This window comes from Saccoglossus kowalevskii, chromosome 8, assembly GCF_978046115.1.
Source record: "Saccoglossus kowalevskii chromosome 8, keSacKowa6.1, whole genome shotgun sequence".
Classification (NCBI taxonomy): Eukaryota; Metazoa; Hemichordata; class Enteropneusta; family Harrimaniidae; genus Saccoglossus; species Saccoglossus kowalevskii.
The window spans coordinates 22,559,350-22,568,430 of record NC_140648.1 but is presented as its reverse complement, the minus strand read 5'-3'; positions in this window follow the sequence as shown (position 1 = coordinate 22,568,430).

Sequence of the window (9,081 nt, the reverse complement as noted above, 5' to 3'; positions counted from 1 at the left end):
GCAATACGAAAAAATCCGTATTATGAGTGGTTTTCAAACAGAAAGTCATGTCTGCCTACAAAAAAAAAGAAAAAAAAGAGTATATTTGGTTTTCAATCGCAATGTCTTAATTCTTATGTGAATCTCCTAGGTGAATTCCCGATATGAATTAGTATCCAATCATACGTTCCGACCTCCTTCGCAAATAGAGGTTTTACTTTTGATTAGTATGAACATGCAGTGGAATGGCTTATTTATTGCAAATGTTTGTATGCATTTAGCGTTTTTTTTTCAAAAACCACTATTGAGCATAGGTACTCCAATTCGAGTGCCTCCCCTGTTTTGTATTTACAAATAAAATGTTAAGCATGACAACAATTATGCGTTTGGTAAAGTGTTGCTGGACGTTGATTAACATTTTTGTGGCGCTGTATTTTTTTTTTAATCGAGGACGCGCATGCGCATAGTTGTTAAGCTTTTAAAATGGCGGTGTCGAGCGCGAGTTGTAAACTGGCTGCTGGTAGACTAAGAAGTCGTTGTCAGACGGATCAAGGCCGAATTACCCGTTTTAATGTGGCCGAAGAGTATATCCAAAAAGGAATAGACCAGCCTGGGTTTTACAAACACATGGTTTTGTGGAAAGGTGATTATATTCAAATTGTCTTCTCGTTTGATTTGTGGCGCTGATTTTCTGGGTAACTACAGTGTGGTTTCAGCAGTGTCGCTTTATTACTTGAATTGATCATTTTCAGATTTGCGGGCATGGACATCATCATTTGTAGGTCAACAGTAATCTAGCTTTGTGAAAGTATTTCGGTGCCATCCATGCTTATAAAGCAATCAACTTTTCAGATAAAACATTGACGCCACTGAAAAGTGGTGGCATGTGAAATCTTGGGTAGCCACGCCCACACGTTGCATTGCAAGTTGGCAGCAAGTTTACTAATACTCCGGTGTTGTACCGACTTCGCGTTTAATTGAGAACACTCATATAATATAATATTGGTCGCTGAACAATTGAACATGCAATTCAATTGCCTTACTGGAAATATAAAAGCTGTCGAAATCCAATGTGATGATGTATTTTGACTGTTTTATTTTCAGGTAGAGGTGTATTTGCTGCAAAGAATTTTACAAAAGGTGATTTCCTTTTAGAATATCATGGTGAGCTATTAACTGGAAGGGAGGGTGAAAGACGTGAAGACAGCAAGGAAAGTGTATTTCGTTACTTTTTCAAGCATAAAGGAAAAAGCTATTGGTTAGTATTTTCTATTAATATTTTGGCACGTTTGACATTTTATTTTTTGACTAAGGTTTCCATCCATTTGTTGAAATTACTACCCAGAATGCTTTTTGCCTATCCCCCGCCGTTGCAATAGCATTTGTAATTCATGCATAGAAAATTCATAGAGATGACCCATAACTGTTCACATCATTTTGCTATCAGTCTCAAGTTTCCTTGCATCTTAGACTGGTATTTGTAGTGACAAGTGATGCAAAACTTGATAATTTTTGTTTGTTTTGGTATACCTTAATTTGTTACATATAAAATTTTCAGGAAAATAAATATTTTTCTGGAAAATTTACCAATTGCAGCTTCCTCGGGTTGGAGCTTGAGCATGATAGAAGATTTCCGAGTATATCTATAAGTCAATATACATTATGAATGGTAATTTAATCTGACAGCCCTTTACATAATAAATACTGTTGGTTACTAGTATAAAGAATTAGTATTAACTTCAGAGTAAGATGTACATTTGTAGAGCTATGTAATTTGTTTTTAACAATGGGCAATACTGTTTGTTTCTACCTGACAAAAGAAGTATTGTTGTCTATAAATAGTAAAATTGATGAAAGTTCCAATATATTTTTAAAACCATTCATGACCGCTCAAAACCATTATTACCCTTATTATTACCATTATTACCAGGTATTATTATTATTATTATCTTTTGTATTAACTCTAGGGAATGTAAATATTTTTTTCAAATTTTGCTACTGACCCCATGTTTTATTTTTCATATGACCATGTCCATTTTGTTTTAGAATGTTATTAATCATAATCATGTATGTAAAGCTGACTACAAGAATAAGTTTGTAAAGCACTATATAGGCTTGAAAGGTTATATAAACTCAAACTTGGTTAAAACTTGTTTTTTAGTGTCGATGCAACTGATGAACCTTCAAAAGGTCCTAAATATGGACGATTGGTTAATCATGAAAGAAAGCACCCAAATTCAAGAATGCAAGTAATAGAACTAAGGAGTCGCCCATACCTAGCATTGTTTGCAATCAAAGACATTGACGTTGATGAAGAGATTCTTTATAATTATGGACCAACTAGATTACCTTGGGAAGTTAAGGTAAATATCTATACTCTTACTGGAATTAGCTGGTTGTCTGAAATACTAGCAGCCACTTTTTTGCTGTAAAAGGCGTTGCAGTGGTACTTACAGTGGTACTTACACTTAACTACTGTTGAGATATAGTTACACAATCATATATTGTAGATGATATTGGCTACAATGAAAGTTTTGTTTACTTGATAGTTTGTACATATTTGTACATATATTGACTGGGAAATGTTGTTGAGATTCTTTCTTGGTTGGAAGATTGTGTTTTCAGTTTTGATCATCTGTGTGTGAACTTCATTTCCTATAAATAGTATAGTAGAAAAAAAAATGTTTTGCTTCATGTAAATTTGACTATGTAATTCTGTTCCTAAAACATTTGGTCTATGAATTAGCTTCACTCATGATGGCCTATAAAAAACACTTTACTAACTCAAAATTAATTAATTAAGCTGCGTTTTATTAGGCCTTGTTGAACAAATTCCAAAATAGGGACTTGTGTTTTGGTTCCGTCTGTGTATACGTGTATATGTTCATTCATTGACAAGTCATAATGAAATACATATGCATAGGATTTGTTTGTCATTTTGTTGATCTTGATTGACTAGCAGCCATTTCTGTCTCAAAAGAAGTGTTACCCAGACATGCCTATGTTGATTTTGTTCAAACTTGGTATGAACATCAGGTGACTGATGCACATTATGATAGTTTCATGGTTTGATTCAAATGGCTGACTGGTCTCCATTTCTCCAAGATATTTTTTGTTCAAATTTAGTACAAACGCAAGACGAATGTTGTTTTTTGAAATTATGACTGACTAGCATCCTTTTCCAAAAACAATAAAATCTCAAAAATTTGCACCTGCCATTGTCATTGTTTCTCAAGGATGCTTTTGCTGATTTCATTTACTCCTTGCATGATCACTTTATTTTGTTTTGTTGATTCAGAATGGCCAACTGGCGATTTTTTTAGTCCAATAACACACCAAAAATCAACATTTCAACAATTTTGTTGAAAATCAGTACAAAGACAATACATTACACAAGTTGATTTATTTATTTTTTGTTTCAATGACTTTTGAGAGACTAGTATATATTTTTGTTCCCTCACACGCTCGTAAACCGTTTCTCAGGCATGTCTGGGTCAGTTTTATTCAAACTTGAGAACATGACACTATCACGTGTGAATCTGTTTGGTGATTTGCTTCAATCTGGCAGCTATGCTTTTTTTTTTCATAGTTTCATAAATATGCTTTATGCTTTAACAGATTTTGGTATGTAAAACATATATGTTTTGTTTTGCTATTTGATTCAAAATGTCCAACTGTATTATGTGTGGATTATGTGGATTTTTTCATAGGAGGTGTCACTTTGACTGAACAAAACATGAATATGATGCCATTTGATGTAACACCATATTTTAACATGCTGAATAATCTCCTAACATTTATTGTAATTTCTCTACATTTTCATTGTTTATATTTAATGCGGTCACTAAAAACTGAGCAGGGACTAGGGCATTGACAGTGACTTGTTTTGTAAATTTGTTATTTGCTTGACAGTGGTGGTATTTTGACTTGTTTGTCATATCAAAACATCAAAATGTTTTGTTGTTTTCAGAGCATTATTGGTGATTTTTTCTTGAAGTTTAGGTAATTTTCTGTTCTGGTTCCTCCTTGTCTTTCTTTGCATAATTTTCTGCCTTCATTGACCATTCTCAATATTTGGCCAAAACTGCCCATATTTTCTATTTTTTGAATATTATTAAATATTTAATCTGTATTATATCTACACAGTTGGATTTTTTTATGTTTTGGCTTTTGGGTAGCTTTTTGTTTTGAGAATAATGTGCAAAATAGTATTCATATCAGCTGGTGTAGATTAGTGTCAGCAGTAACACAGAAAGCACATGTGTCTGTACCTGAGAGAAGTGACAAACATAAATATCATGCATTTAATTAGTACAACATTAGTATAATGCTTTTGTAATCTTGTAATCTCCCTGAATAAGTTGGGAAAAACAAGTCTTTAGGTACTATTTGCAAGACACTTAGTTCCTGGTGTACAGTTAAAATTATCAATGCACTATTGCAAGATGTATGCTTAACCTAAATCGCATTGGATTATTTCTTTATCTATAGAAAAAAGTTCCTGGTGGTGGAAACAAACAATCAGAATCATGTGTCATGAACAGTAATGCCTTACTTGCTTGTGTTGAGCTTGATGGCTGTAACACTGAACCTGAATCATATGTCACCCGCAATGCCAGTAGTGAACCACCTGTTGACTGCAACACTGAACCAGAATCACACGGCACCTACAATGCGAGTTGTGAACAAGATTGTTGCAATACAGAACCAGAATCACATGTCAACCACAATGCTAGTAGTGAACCTGTTGACTGCAGCACTGAACCAGAATCACATATTACCCACAATGCCAGTAGTGAACCTGTTGACTACAACACTGAACCAGAATCACATGTCACCCACAATGCCAGTAGTGAACCTGTTGACTACAACACTGAACCAGAATCACATGTCACCCACAATGCCAGTAGTAAACCTGTTGACTGCAACACTGAATCGGAATCACATGTTAACCACCATGCCAGTTGTGGACCTGTTGACTTCAACACTGAACCAGAATCACATGTTACCCACAATGCCAGTAGTGAACCTGTTGACTACAACACTGAACCAGAATCACATGTCACCCACAATGCCAGTAGTGAACCTGTTGACTACAACACTGAACCAGAATCACATGTCACCCACAATGCCAGTAGTAAACCTGTTGACTGCAACACAGAATCAGAATCACATGTTAACCACCATGCCAATTGTGAACCTATTGACTGCAACACTGAACCAGAATCACACGGCACCTACAATGCGAGTTGTGAACCAGGTGGTTGCAATATAGAACCAGAATCACATGTTACCCACATTGCCAGTAGTGAGCCTGTTGACTTCAACACTGAACCAGAATCACATGTTACCCACAATGCCAGTAGTGAACCTGTTGACTGCAACACTGAACCAGAATCACATTTCACACAGATTGACAGAAGTAAACCAGATAGTTGCAACTCAGAACCAGAAGCATGTCTATTGCCTGCCAGGTTTGAGCCAGATGGTGGTATCGTGAATCTTGAATCGTATATTGCACATGGTTCAGATGGTGGCTACGTGAGACCAAAATCGTGTATAATACAGAATAGTGTGCTACCTGTCAGAACTGAACCAGATAGTGGCAATTTGAATTCAGGATCATTCATTGTACAGAACAGTATTTTACCTGCCAGAAGTGAACCAGATGGTGGCAACTTGAAACCAGAATCATGTTTGGTACATAATGATGCCAAAGCCAGTTGTGAGCCTGTTGACTTCAACACTGAACCAGAATCACATGTTACCCACAATACCAGTAGTAAACCTATTGACTGCAACACAGAATCAGAATCACATGTTAACCACCATGCCAGTAGTAAGCCTGTTGACTTCAACACTGAACCAGAATCACATGTTACCCACAATGCCAGTAGTGAACCTGTTGACTGCAACACTGAACCAGAATCACATTTCACACAGATTGACAGAAGTAAACCAGATAGTTGCAACTCAGAACCAGAAGCATGTCTATTGCCTGCCAGGTTTGAGCCAGATGGTGATATCGTGAATCTTGAATCGTATATTGCACATGGTTCGGATGGTGGCTACCTGAGACCAAAATCGTGTATAATACAGAATAGTGTGCTACCTGTCAGAACTGAACCAGATAGTGGCAATTTGAATTCAGGATCATTCATTGTACAGAACAGTATTTTACCTGCCAGAAGTGAGCCAGATGGTGGCAACTTGAAACCAGAATCATGTTTGGTACACAATGATGCCAAAGCCAGTTGTGAACCTGTTGACTTCAACACTGAACCAGAATCACATGTTACCCACAATGCCAGTAGTGAACCTGTTGACTGCAACACTGAACCAGGATCACATGTTACCCACAATGCCAGTAGTGAATCTGTTGACTGCAACACTGAACCAGAATCACATTTCACGCAGATTGACAGAAGTAAACTTGATAGTTGCAACTCAGAACCAGTAGCATGTCTATTGCCTGCCAGGTTCGAGCCAGATGGTGGTATCGTGAATCTTGAATCGTATATTGCACATGGTTCGGTTGGTGGCTACGTGAGACCAAAATCGTGTATAATACAGAATAGTGTGCTACCTGTCAGAACTGAACCAGATGGTGGCAATTTGAATTCAGGATCATTCATCTTACAGAACAGTATTTTAACTGCCAGAAGTGAACCAGATGGTGGCAACTTGAAACCAGAATCATGTTTGGTACATAATGATGTCAATGGTGGGTCAGATAGAGGCAAGACAAAATCATTAAAAAGAAGAGTCATTTTGCCATTTATAACCTCACCAGAAGAATTTCTCACCCCAGGTTATACTAATTCCTGTAAAAATGTACGTAAATCATCAACCTTGTTTAAAAAATATGATTCAAACATTGTTTTGGAATCAGACTGTGAATCTGACATTTCTGATTCTGAAATTTCTTTTCCATTTCTGCAATCTAAATGGGATAGAAGTAAAAATGTTGTTAAAGTTAGGCCTCTCACACCTGTACAAACTAAGGTTAAAACTCATCCTTCAATGGAAGTAAAAACTGCAGCTACTCATGACAATGAAGATGAAAATGATAGTGAAAACTTTGAAGAAGACTATGACGATTCTGATGCTGACCCTACTTATGAACCAAATTCAGATTGTGAGTCGGATGTATCTTTTTCTTGTGAATTAGATATGCATAGTATCAGTGATGTGAAAACTACAGGAAATGACAAGCCATGGATGAAATCTAGCATAAGCCCCAAAGATAAGGCTTGCCAATCAGCTGCTATCTGTCAAAGTAGTGATAATTGTTCCAATAGTATCATTGTTCCTGATCTGTCGGATTGTGAGTCTGTTGAATTCAATACTGTGTCACCATTGTCATCAAAGTTTCATGGGAAAGAAAACAAGAATCATCAAAATACTTCTGCAGGTGAAATGAGCATAGAGTTTGTAAAGTCTTCAGAAAAAAGAAATCTGCCTAGTACATCATCTACTACAAAGAATCTTAAGAATGACATCCAAATCAGTTCTGTGAATCCTTCCTCGGTGCAGGTTCAAACAACAAATAATTCCAATAGGAAAAGAAAATGGGACAAATTTGCTTACTGTGTTTACTGCATGAACAAATATCCAAAGTTACCAAGGCATTTTGAGAATAAACACAGTACAGAGAAAGATGTTGTCTATGCATTAAGTTTCAGAAAGGGAAGTACCGAAAGGAAAATTTTATGGCAGAAACTAACAAATAAAGGCAACCATGCTCATAATGTTGAAATACTTAAAGATGGATATGGCTATATCATACCATACAGAAGACCATCATTTACAGTTCCTGTATCGCAGTATCTCCCTTGTCCTGAATGTTTGGGTTGGTTCATCAAAGCAGAACTGTATAAACACAACAAGACATGTCCTGTCAAACTGTTTGAAAATGCAACACCAAAAATAATTCACCGAAGAATACAACAAGTAGCAGGAATGTTATTACCACATAGTGATAATGTTACAGAGGGTATGGCGGACAGAGTGCTATCTAGAATGACTCAGGATGAAGTGGCAGTAATTGCAAGAAATGATGATCTTATCATAGAATTTGGATCCAGGGAATATATGAAAGTTGGTACAGAATCTGCAAAGATCCAGTACGTGAAGCAGAAAATGAGAGAACTTGCAAAACTTCTAATACAACTTAGAAAGATCAGTAAGAAAAATGCATCCTCCCTAAAAGAATATATTCATCCTTCAAAGTTTGAAATCGTAATCCAGGCAACACAGCAGTTGGCAGACTATAACCTTGACGACAGAGTTCTTGGAAAACCTTCTCTCGCATTAAAGTTGGGTCACTCTCTAAAGAAATGTACTACAATCTGCATGGCTGAGGCAATCAAAAATGAAGACTCTACCAACGAATTAGCAGCTAAGAAATTCCTTAAATTGTGTGAGATACAGTGGGCACAGTCGATAAGTTCACATGCACTTAATACTATGAATGAAAGGAAGAGGAACATGCCAAAATTTCTTCCATTAGTTGAAGATGTTGTGAAGGTAAACGTGTATCTGAAAAAGACTGCCACTGATGCTTATAAAGATCTACAAGAAGATACAACCACATCAACCTGGAAGAATTTGAGCGAGATAACGTTAGCCCAATTGATTTTATTCAATAGGAGGAGGAGTGGGGAAATGGAAAGAATGCTTCTAGAAGATTTTAAAGAAGTAAGAGGAGTCAATCAAGAAGCTGGTTCATCTTTGACAAGTTGGGAGCAAAATCTGTGTCGTTTGATTGATAGAGTTGAAATAAAAGGCAAAAGAGGAAGAAATGTGCCTGTTCTATTAACCAAGGATCACTGTAATCAGATAAAATTACTTATTGAAAAAAGAAAAGCTGTTGAAGTCAATGTGGCAAATCCATACATTTTTGCGTGTTTACAAAACTCACTGCGCCCAGTACGTGCAACAGTATGCCTGAGAAAGTTTGTAACAAAATGTGGCATTGAACATGCTGAACGGTTCACCTCTACAAATTTAAGGAAACAAATTGCTACAATGTCACAAATCTTCAATTTGAAAGACAATGAGCAAGACATCCTTGCTGGATTTTTGGGACATGACATAAGA